The following is a 9,424-nucleotide window of genomic DNA, read 5'->3' on the forward strand; positions in this document are numbered from 1 at the left end:
GTCTTGCTGGGCTCAGCCCCTCCCCTTCATTTCACTTCACAGCCCTAATCAGCAGTTCAGGAAAAAGGTCTTGGGCACATGTTGTAACACAGAGATTAACCACAACTCACAGCAAATTGTTTACACCATGGTATAACATTATTAGGTAGCGAAAAAAAAGGACAAAACAAATGTGAGTCTAAAAAATAAAAGTGTAGTTTTTTGCTTTCAAAGTTTCCACTTCAGAGAGAGAGAGGAAGAAAAGGCAAAAATCTATATTTTGCTTACATTTTGATCTGTTAGGGTGGATTCTACTTTGAGAAATGATTGATCGCAAAGATTAACCAAATGATTCACATGAAAACACGCAAGATTAGGCGATGGGAAATAAGACAATAATTCAACTAAAAGTTCTACTTTGACAGTCTGACTTCCTTACAGCCATTTCATATTTTGCTTACTGGTTCAAGAGTTGTTTTGTTCCTTAGGTACTGATAAAAATCAACAAAATGTGAAAAGGCTCCAGTGACATCAGTTAGTCTCCAGTCTAATTTTGATCACATATGTTTATATGATTGTCATAAAATGTCAAACAAACAGCCTCTTTGAATAAGGCTGTAATAAAACTTTCTGTTCCTATGATCAGATTTTAATGAGAACAGTTTATTAGTAACTTAAAATTCAGCCGCCAAACACATTTTGTTTCAATTAAAGGCAAAACAAGCATCCATCATTTTCACTGTGGAGTACATAAACACGATGTTAAGGTGAGAGCAGTAGTCCTCTTTTTATTTAATTCTTTTCAATAATTGTCAAAAAACACAAAAGACATCAAAACAAAAGTGACATTTAAACAAACCAGCAGATGTACACGGTAGTTAATCTGTAGAGATGAATTACTGAGGTAGTTAGTTGTCTAAGAACGTCAGGTATATATAATACATATAAATAATGGAAAGTTTTAGTCATAGCTAAGTTTTACCAGGCTTGAGGCTTCATAGCGTGAATTCGCCAAGCAGTGCATTCATCTTTTCATTCATCATTCATCTTTTATACCTACTATGAGTGTGAGCACAACAATGTATATATATTTTTGGAGTATTTATAGCAACAACTTAAAAACTAGTCAGATGCACATCTAATCGCATGCTACTCATAGTTAGTTATTGTCGTACCATTCAGTCAGCAAAAATACTGTTAGATTAAATTACTAAGGGTGTGTGTTTCAGTCACACATTTTTCTATGTATATTTGCTATTGTTGCATAAGTTACAACTGATCCTAATGTGCTGCACTCAAAACTTCAGTGGCTCGAAGTAGAAGAGTGCCGTTATGGCAGCGATCGCTTTGAAATCTCTTTCATCTTTGCTTTGTGTTTTTGGCTTTATGTTCTATGTGTGTCCTGTAAGTAGGGATTTGTGGTGGTGTGTGGGACTGTAGCTAAGGTTTATGTTTATAACTGGTAATTATGTGACAAAGCCTTTCAGTTCATTTTGCAGAGTAATGAGAAAGTCACATAAAGAGTGTTATGAATCACTTTATCCACCCAACTTTAAGAATGCTACTGGATTACTTTCAAGAAAAGGAACAAGTAATGTGTAATACATTACTTTTTTTAGGTAGCGACCTCAACACTGTATTTCCATGATACACTTACATAACCCGAGTCAGGACAATGTGTTGGAAATCACTGGTGTTCACTTGAAGTAAATGACAACTAACCTACACTGCTGATACAGCAAGTCTGTCAGTAATCAGGCCTGGGCGTGGCCAGAAAAACTGAGCTCAGCTTTTCAAAAAATTTCTTTAACAGCAGTTAATCCATGATTTAACAAGGGGCTAGGTCGCTTTAGCTAGTTTTAATTATTTAAACTTCAAAGTTTAATAAATCAATAAATCGAATCTTTCTAAATTTTTTAGTTTCACATTTTGGATGTACTCAGGTTGTCTTTGTCTAATACAGACATTAGTTATATGATCTGAAACATGTAAATAGGACATATATGCAAAAAACCAGAAGGCGGTAAAAATTCCTTTTCCCAGCACTGCATGTGAGGGCAATGAATGATTATAAAGGACCTCCGTGACTGTTGACAAACAAACAGTTTCTGCTACTTAGCTTCGGTGGGTGGGATCAGTCAATGTGCGGGCTCACTTGTAGATGCAGCCGGACTGTCGCCTGTGCTGTGCTTAACCCTGAGCTACCTGTCACCTGTCATCTGTGCAAAATCAGCACGGACAAATTGTCTGCATGGAAGGTGTTTGTTTTTGTTTTAAGTTAATAAGTAAAGATTACTGTGAATGTGCAAGCCTTTAAAAACATGCACACACACACACACACACACACACGGGGAGAGTCCACAACTTCTGGCTGCTACTTCTTTTTAACTAGACTGTGACAGAACACGTTGAACTCTTGAGACCTTGAGTCCCCTTATCTGACGTCATCCTGTTATAGTGACCCTATCAAAACACAATCTGTTGCTGTCAAAGTTACAGACATTTTACAGCCTTGAAAATGTTTTTTTTTTGTTTGTTTTAGCATTGCATTCATATGTAGTCCGTATTACATAATTGGCCTTAACACGTCAGCCCGACCAGAAAACACAGCTGTGTGCGTGAACATACTCATACCCTACAACTTCCAGTTGTTTGTTTCTCTGAAGTTATGTTTAGTTTCAGGGCTATCCGAATGTGCTGTAAGTAGATTGGAAAGATTAGGCTTCACATGAATGTGCTTTTCCTGGATTTGTGTATTGAAGTCAGATAACCTGCAGCATAGCTGCACTGTAACTTAGAGTAATAACCACCAACACTACTGAAATAATCAATTTTCCTCTAAATACAATTCTGTAGATAGTTATTGTAGATAGACCATTGCACAATGTGGTTTTTGCATGGGCTTTTCTATTTGTACGTTTGTTTTTGTGTGAGCTGTACTGTCTAAAGAAAGCAAATCACACACACAAAAAAAAACCCTACTTCCCAAAAGCATTTCTTTTTGCTTTAATTCCTGTGCCAAACAATTACTACATTGTGTTGTGGAAGGAATTTTAGATTCCTATGTCCTCAAAGTATTATAATTTACGGGTGAGGGAATGCACATTTTTCTCCCATGATTTTGTTTCCCAGAACAGTCATTTATAGAGAAGAAAAACTGCTATTACAGGTGTGTGCCACTCTGTATTTGCTACAGCATTTACAGTAGGCGTTGCTCTGGATTATTTCCCTTGCAACAATGCTCCTGTGTTTTGGTTTACTGTTAGGCTGGCTCTAGGATTATGACTGCTACCCGTAGAGCGGCATGATCGCTGAGGACAGGTAGAGACAGATTTGATAGCTCGGGGATGGGTCAAAGAAAACTGTCTTCATTCCTTATTTAATTCCCTGTACTCAGGGATGAGCTGCCTACACACCCACCAGTTTCATAACTGACAAATGTTGCTCTAGAGCTTTGGACTATTTTTTGCTTAAAAATATGTAACCTCTCACTTTTGCCTCTCTCTCTCACACTGCCTCAAGTGAAAAGCTCAGCAATTTGTAATAATGTGCTTATTCACCATTTTGAAAAGGTTTTGACAGGTTCTCAGATGTGCCATAACTAGCAGCTGTAAGTTTATGTTTGAGTTGGAGTGAGAGAGTACTCTGTGCTACTCTTTCTAAAGGTAACTAAATCCATTCAGCAGCCTTTTAATGCTCGCTCATGTTAAACATGTCATGTCTTGTTGTTAAATCTGTATGAAAAAACTTTAGCTGGGAGCTATTGTAAGATAATCATCAGAAAACGCGGCAAGGCCCGGACTTTGTGCATCGTTAAGCTCTGGGCTTCAGAGAGTATTGTTAATTTCATTCCAACTCTATGAATAAGGGACATAACCTATTTCTCAAATTGACAAACTATTTAAACACTGAGTGGATTTATTGCTGAAGTGAAAATGAACTTCAAGTATAATATTTTTGATTAGTTTGGAATACTTTCACGCATCACAGAAGTCTTCACAAAAAGAGTTAAATTAATTTGAATAACGAGCAGTTAATGTGTTAAAATGTCCAAACACTGTTCCTACAATTGCAGATCTGTTTGTGAATTTAACACAAATGCTTGCAGGTAATATTTGAAATTAAACTTCAATCAATATTTTTTGCAGGTTCCAGCATGTGGCACATTCAATGAGCAGGCCAGTGTTGCCAACTCCTCAGTAAGGAAAATCGCTATTGGTTGTCCTAAAAGTCGCTAGAAGTCGCTAAATGACGTCATCACCTAATTTGCATAATTGGTCATGCTAACGTAATTGTAGCCTATGCTGCTGGAGAGAGAAATAACATCGTGGACGAGACATAAAGTGAGCAAAAAACGTCCTAAATGCATTTAGAGTTTATTTAGAACTACAAATTAAATTTCTTTTAGCAATTATTGTTTTTTTTAATGTCACAATTCCAACCCTGCTCCTTAATCCGGGCTTGGACCGGCAAAAGTGACCCGAAATAGGCACTCTGGTGGAGTTACTTTGTGTGTGTGTGTGTGTTTATAAGTAGTTTTAAACCTGATCCACAAAACAGCATAAGAGTAAAAGAAGAACTGACTGCGTTACAGCACCCGCTGCTTGTTGAGAGTAAAAGCGATATGCGCTTTCACGTCTTTTTTTTTAGCGACTTTTCTTGGAAAAAAAAGTCGCTAGGGGGTCTGAAAACTCGCTAAATATAGCGACAAAGTCGCTAAGTTGGCAACACTGGAGCAGGCTACCTACAACCACTGCATATCTTTTTTTTTTGTATCAACTTATTTCTTGACCTCTGGGTGGAAATCTCACTAATTAAAGGGAACAGGAGGTAAGAATGGGTTTCTCTGACAAAATAATTCCCCAGATTTCTAATTAGTCATTTAAAAGTTGAGTCGACTTGTTCCTAAACTGAGAACTGAGAAATTAATCTTTTTAATTCTGTTTTAATCTGTTTACCATACAGCAATGTCATAGGGAGGAGTACAAAAACCATATATGGAAAATAAAAAAAAGCCAAACAAACCCACAAACAGTCAGCAGTAATGCTTATGACTCAGCAGTGCTTGTGTTAAACATTCAAAAACATTTTATTATTTCACGATCTGTTCGTTGCGATTCTTTTCTGCTGAATCAGACGTGTTTGGGCTGCAACCAAGGACAGAATAACAGTTATATGACTGCAGTTTACTCTCCGCTTTACAGTCTTGGTTAGGCAGACAGTTTGGTCTTGAAGTTCAAGAACTCTTATTGAATTACTTTATGATTTTTCCCCCCCAATAATGTATCAACAAATAGCGCAGAGCTTAAGGGGCTGACCTGGTAGCTCTAAACAGAGCAGTTTACAGTTACTTTAAGCCAGACGAAAGATTCCCAGCATCTCCAGGAATAAGCCCAGGTGGACGGGATTTTTGTCCTTGAGGACATTCTGCCTGCCTTGTTTTTAAATGTAAAGTTTAGAAATAGCAAGGAAGTGTTTATCTTGAGGTCTGGTTGATTTATAGATAACATCCGTATGCAATCTCCTTCAGCATAACAAAGCCACGGCGCAGAGAATCACATGTAAACTGTTTGAACTGGCACTGAATTGCCAACTTGCAAACAGAAACAGGTCCCCTTTTTTGTAGATTTTTTATTTTTATTTTTTTAGATCAGATTCTGCCAGTTTGTTTAGACTGTCGATGAAGATGTCATAATTAATCACGTGTACCTTATAAAAATATTCATTCACAGTTCCTGCAAGCATGACCTTCAGTCAGATTCGAGACTAAAACATCCATCTAAAGGGAACATATCTCTTCATAGGGTGATTTATTCCTCAGCTGGTATGCACCACACCAGAGAAGGAGGCTCACTCTAGTTTATAAAAGTCAAAATGACAAATAAGAGTCTGCGTTTTGCACGTTACACGTTACTTCTCCAAAGTAGATGTGACTCATCGTAGCAACAGTCAAACAACAACATTCTGGGAAGTTGAAGCGTTAATGCAGCCAATTGATATTCCTGGGAAAAACTGTAGCTCTTACTTCTCTTAAGATGCGCATAAGACATTATGATGGTAATCATTAGCAAGGAAAGCAAACTAAAGAGACATTAAGGACTTTTTCTGCTAATCTGTAAATGACCGGATGACTATATTTGGCCACTAGAGCACAGTGGAAAAAGTCTGCAGGAAGCTGTATTGCTGATGGAGCAAACCTATAGCCAAAGGGCAAAAGCAAGACAAATGAGGAACACCGTTTAATTAGCTTATTTATATTCCAATCCCTGAGTCTACGAATTAGTTTTGGACATGCTGGATGTTGTTTGTGAGCTCCTGCTGTGTCATTTCTTTGAAATGCAGGTAACTAAATGGAAACCTTCCATTCAAATTACTGATGCTTACGCCATTAAGAAGCAGCTTTATCAAATCATTCAGATATCTATCTATCTATCTAATACTTATATTACATTACATAACATACACACACACACACACACACACACACACACATACATACACACATATATATATACACATATATATAAATATGTGTGTGTATATATATATATATATATATATATATATATATATATATATATACATATATATACATATATATATATACACACACATATACACACACACACACATATATATATATATATATATATATATATATATATATATATATATATACATACACAATTTTTATTTTTTATTTAATTTTATTTAATTTGGCTTTTAATAACATTTGCTGAAAACTTTTGCCAGCTATCCTCACATGGTCCTGTCACAGGAAGTGAGAGCACGTGAGATTTCTTTCCAGTATTTGAGGATTGATTCATATCAAAACATCCCGCTGCTTCTATTTTTGCTTCAACATCATGGCTGTAGCCACTGCGCTTCTTCATGCTTATCAGTTCAGTGGGACAGCTGTGAGACATCTTGCCAAATAGTTATGTCATCACTGAACGCTCAGGCGCGGTTCATCCACCTCTGCTTGGTCAATGTGACTCTAAAAAGCTTTGTTGATTAAATGGCCGCTTGTGATCAGACACAGGAATACCTAGCAACAACAGTCCTTATAAATAACAGGTATTCATCATTTGTCTCTATTGTGGAGAAATGAATATGACTTTATTTGGTTTATAATTTGTAATTGTAATGATTTTACGACACAACTTGTGAACTCGTGTTTACCCTTTCATGTCATGTGACTTTTTTTTTTTTTTGTCATGTGACTTTAAGAGAGGTCATTACCACCAGTTTGCCTGGGATTGCTGAATAACTTAGATCATTTCAGTTGCACTGACGTCATTGGTGTCTTTGAACAGGACGCATGACAATTTTCACAAACATCAACAATTTAGACGCAGATAAAAGGAAAACACAAGTTTAAGTGCAGCTACATCTGTTATTTAAAATAAAAATGTCCCATTCAAGCAGCTTAATAAAAATCCAGATATTCAAATCTGGATTTTGAGACTACTTACAGAGGTGCAAGAGCATATACATTACAAACAAATATACTAGATTACCACCTAATGAAAGGTGTATACCGCAGTTAACAGCTACAACCAGCTTATCTTTCTGTAATGGTTACTCCTTTATGTACAAGCATGAAATTATACATTTTTATGCAAAAATATAATTACCGTTATCCATGACTTTTCAGATTTCAATGTTAAGCATTAATTTAATAAAGTACTGTATTAATTCTGGTCTTAAAGCCTTTTGTTTACTGTTTTAGCCATTGGACTTTCTTCTTTTGAAACTGGAAGTTACCATGTTTACACAAAAGATCAGAAGTTAAGAACTAAAGTAAGCACTATCCTGCAGCTAGTTTGATTAGCAAGTTGTATCTATAATCCTAACCCTGTCTGACTGTTAAACAGGATGCAAAATTTGGGCAGTGAAAAGCTGTCTTAAAACCTAAAAACAGCCTACTTGTTGGACAAATTAAACACAATCAAACATTGGACGAGATCACAGGGCACCCACACATCACTTGGAGCAGGGTGCCTTTAATTATGCATTTAAGCATTAAAGCAGCAATTTAAAAAATCCCCTACTCCCATCCTCTCAAAGCAATTTTAGGAAGAAATTATCATCTTAATGATGCAAATTAAAGCCAAGTGAATAGATTTGCAGAGGTGGGTTATACAAAACTGTATTACCTGTACAGCTGCGTCGTAATACACTGTAAATGTGCTTATTTCTACTGTGAAGCTGGGAATTTAACCATGAGCCTCTATGGGAACTGACTTGCTTTAAAGGCCGGTCTCATTTTGAGTAACTGCAACGCTGAAGGTTGCTGCTTCGTTGCTCACTTGCTTAATCCTGATTGTTACTTACTGAGACGGAAATTTCGCGTTGTTTAACAAAGACCCAACTTACACACTGTCAAAGTCTGGTGTTCAAAGTCAGAAAGTATTATTTTAAAGTTACCATGTAACTGTAGCTAATGGCTGAGAGCAAAAAATTATTTTGATTGCATTTTAATTGGCTTAAAAGGTCATATATTTCAGCTCACGGTGTCAAAATAACAGGTAAATGAATCAGACAGCAGATAAATCCTATGTCTAATTGCCGTTGCACATCACCTTAATTTATTAGTTTAATATAGGAACAATGCGCCAGCGTCAGGACACATAAAAGCCATGCATACCCTCTAAACAAATGGACAGATGAATTAAACATTATTTGTTTTCACTTATCTTTTTAAAGTGTTGAAGCGAGTGACCCTGATGAATAATGAAAGATTAATAAACATCTTTCCCTGGAGATTCAGCGGGAAGTCTTTAATAATAACCCCTCTTATCTTGCATCTTTTCTGCTTTACAAGAGAAGGACCAACCTGCGCCCTCCCACCTTGGAGAATTATAGACGTTTATGTCAAACGTAATCAATAAAAGGAGCAAAATATAAAAGAACGGGGGGGGGGGGGCATGCAACAAGGAAAAATGCATCTGCAGGAAGATAAAACTCTCCCAAAAGTGGATAAAATTAGAACATGGTGTTCAGAGATAGCACGTACTAAACCTAAAAGATTAAATAAGAATGTGTTGACTTGTTTATAAATTTACTGACCAACAAAGGCATTTTAATTCTCCCAAGGAGGTTTCTTTGTATAAGAAAAGGTTTAAATAGAAGCAAGTCCTCTGTATCCAAGCCCAGCTCTGATAATGTCTAATGCACACGCATTTCTCTTTGAGATTAATATTTACATCTCAAATAAACCATGACATCATAGCTAGCCACCGTCCTCCTCTCCTCCAAGAAAACAGACATGGGTGTTTTAACACACTTAAAAGGCTCTGGGCATCGGATAACCAGTGACGTGAATGTCAAACTTCCTGACATCTCACCTGTTTGACTTGATCAGCGGTGCTCAAACACCTGAAAAAGGCTTCTGGGACAACAGCAGAGAAAGTAAATACTCCTGTCACTGCTGTTAACCAGC

Source organism: Neolamprologus multifasciatus, chromosome 12, assembly GCF_963576455.1.
Source record: "Neolamprologus multifasciatus chromosome 12, fNeoMul1.2, whole genome shotgun sequence".
In the NCBI taxonomy this organism is placed as follows: Eukaryota; Metazoa; Chordata; class Actinopteri; order Cichliformes; family Cichlidae; genus Neolamprologus; species Neolamprologus multifasciatus.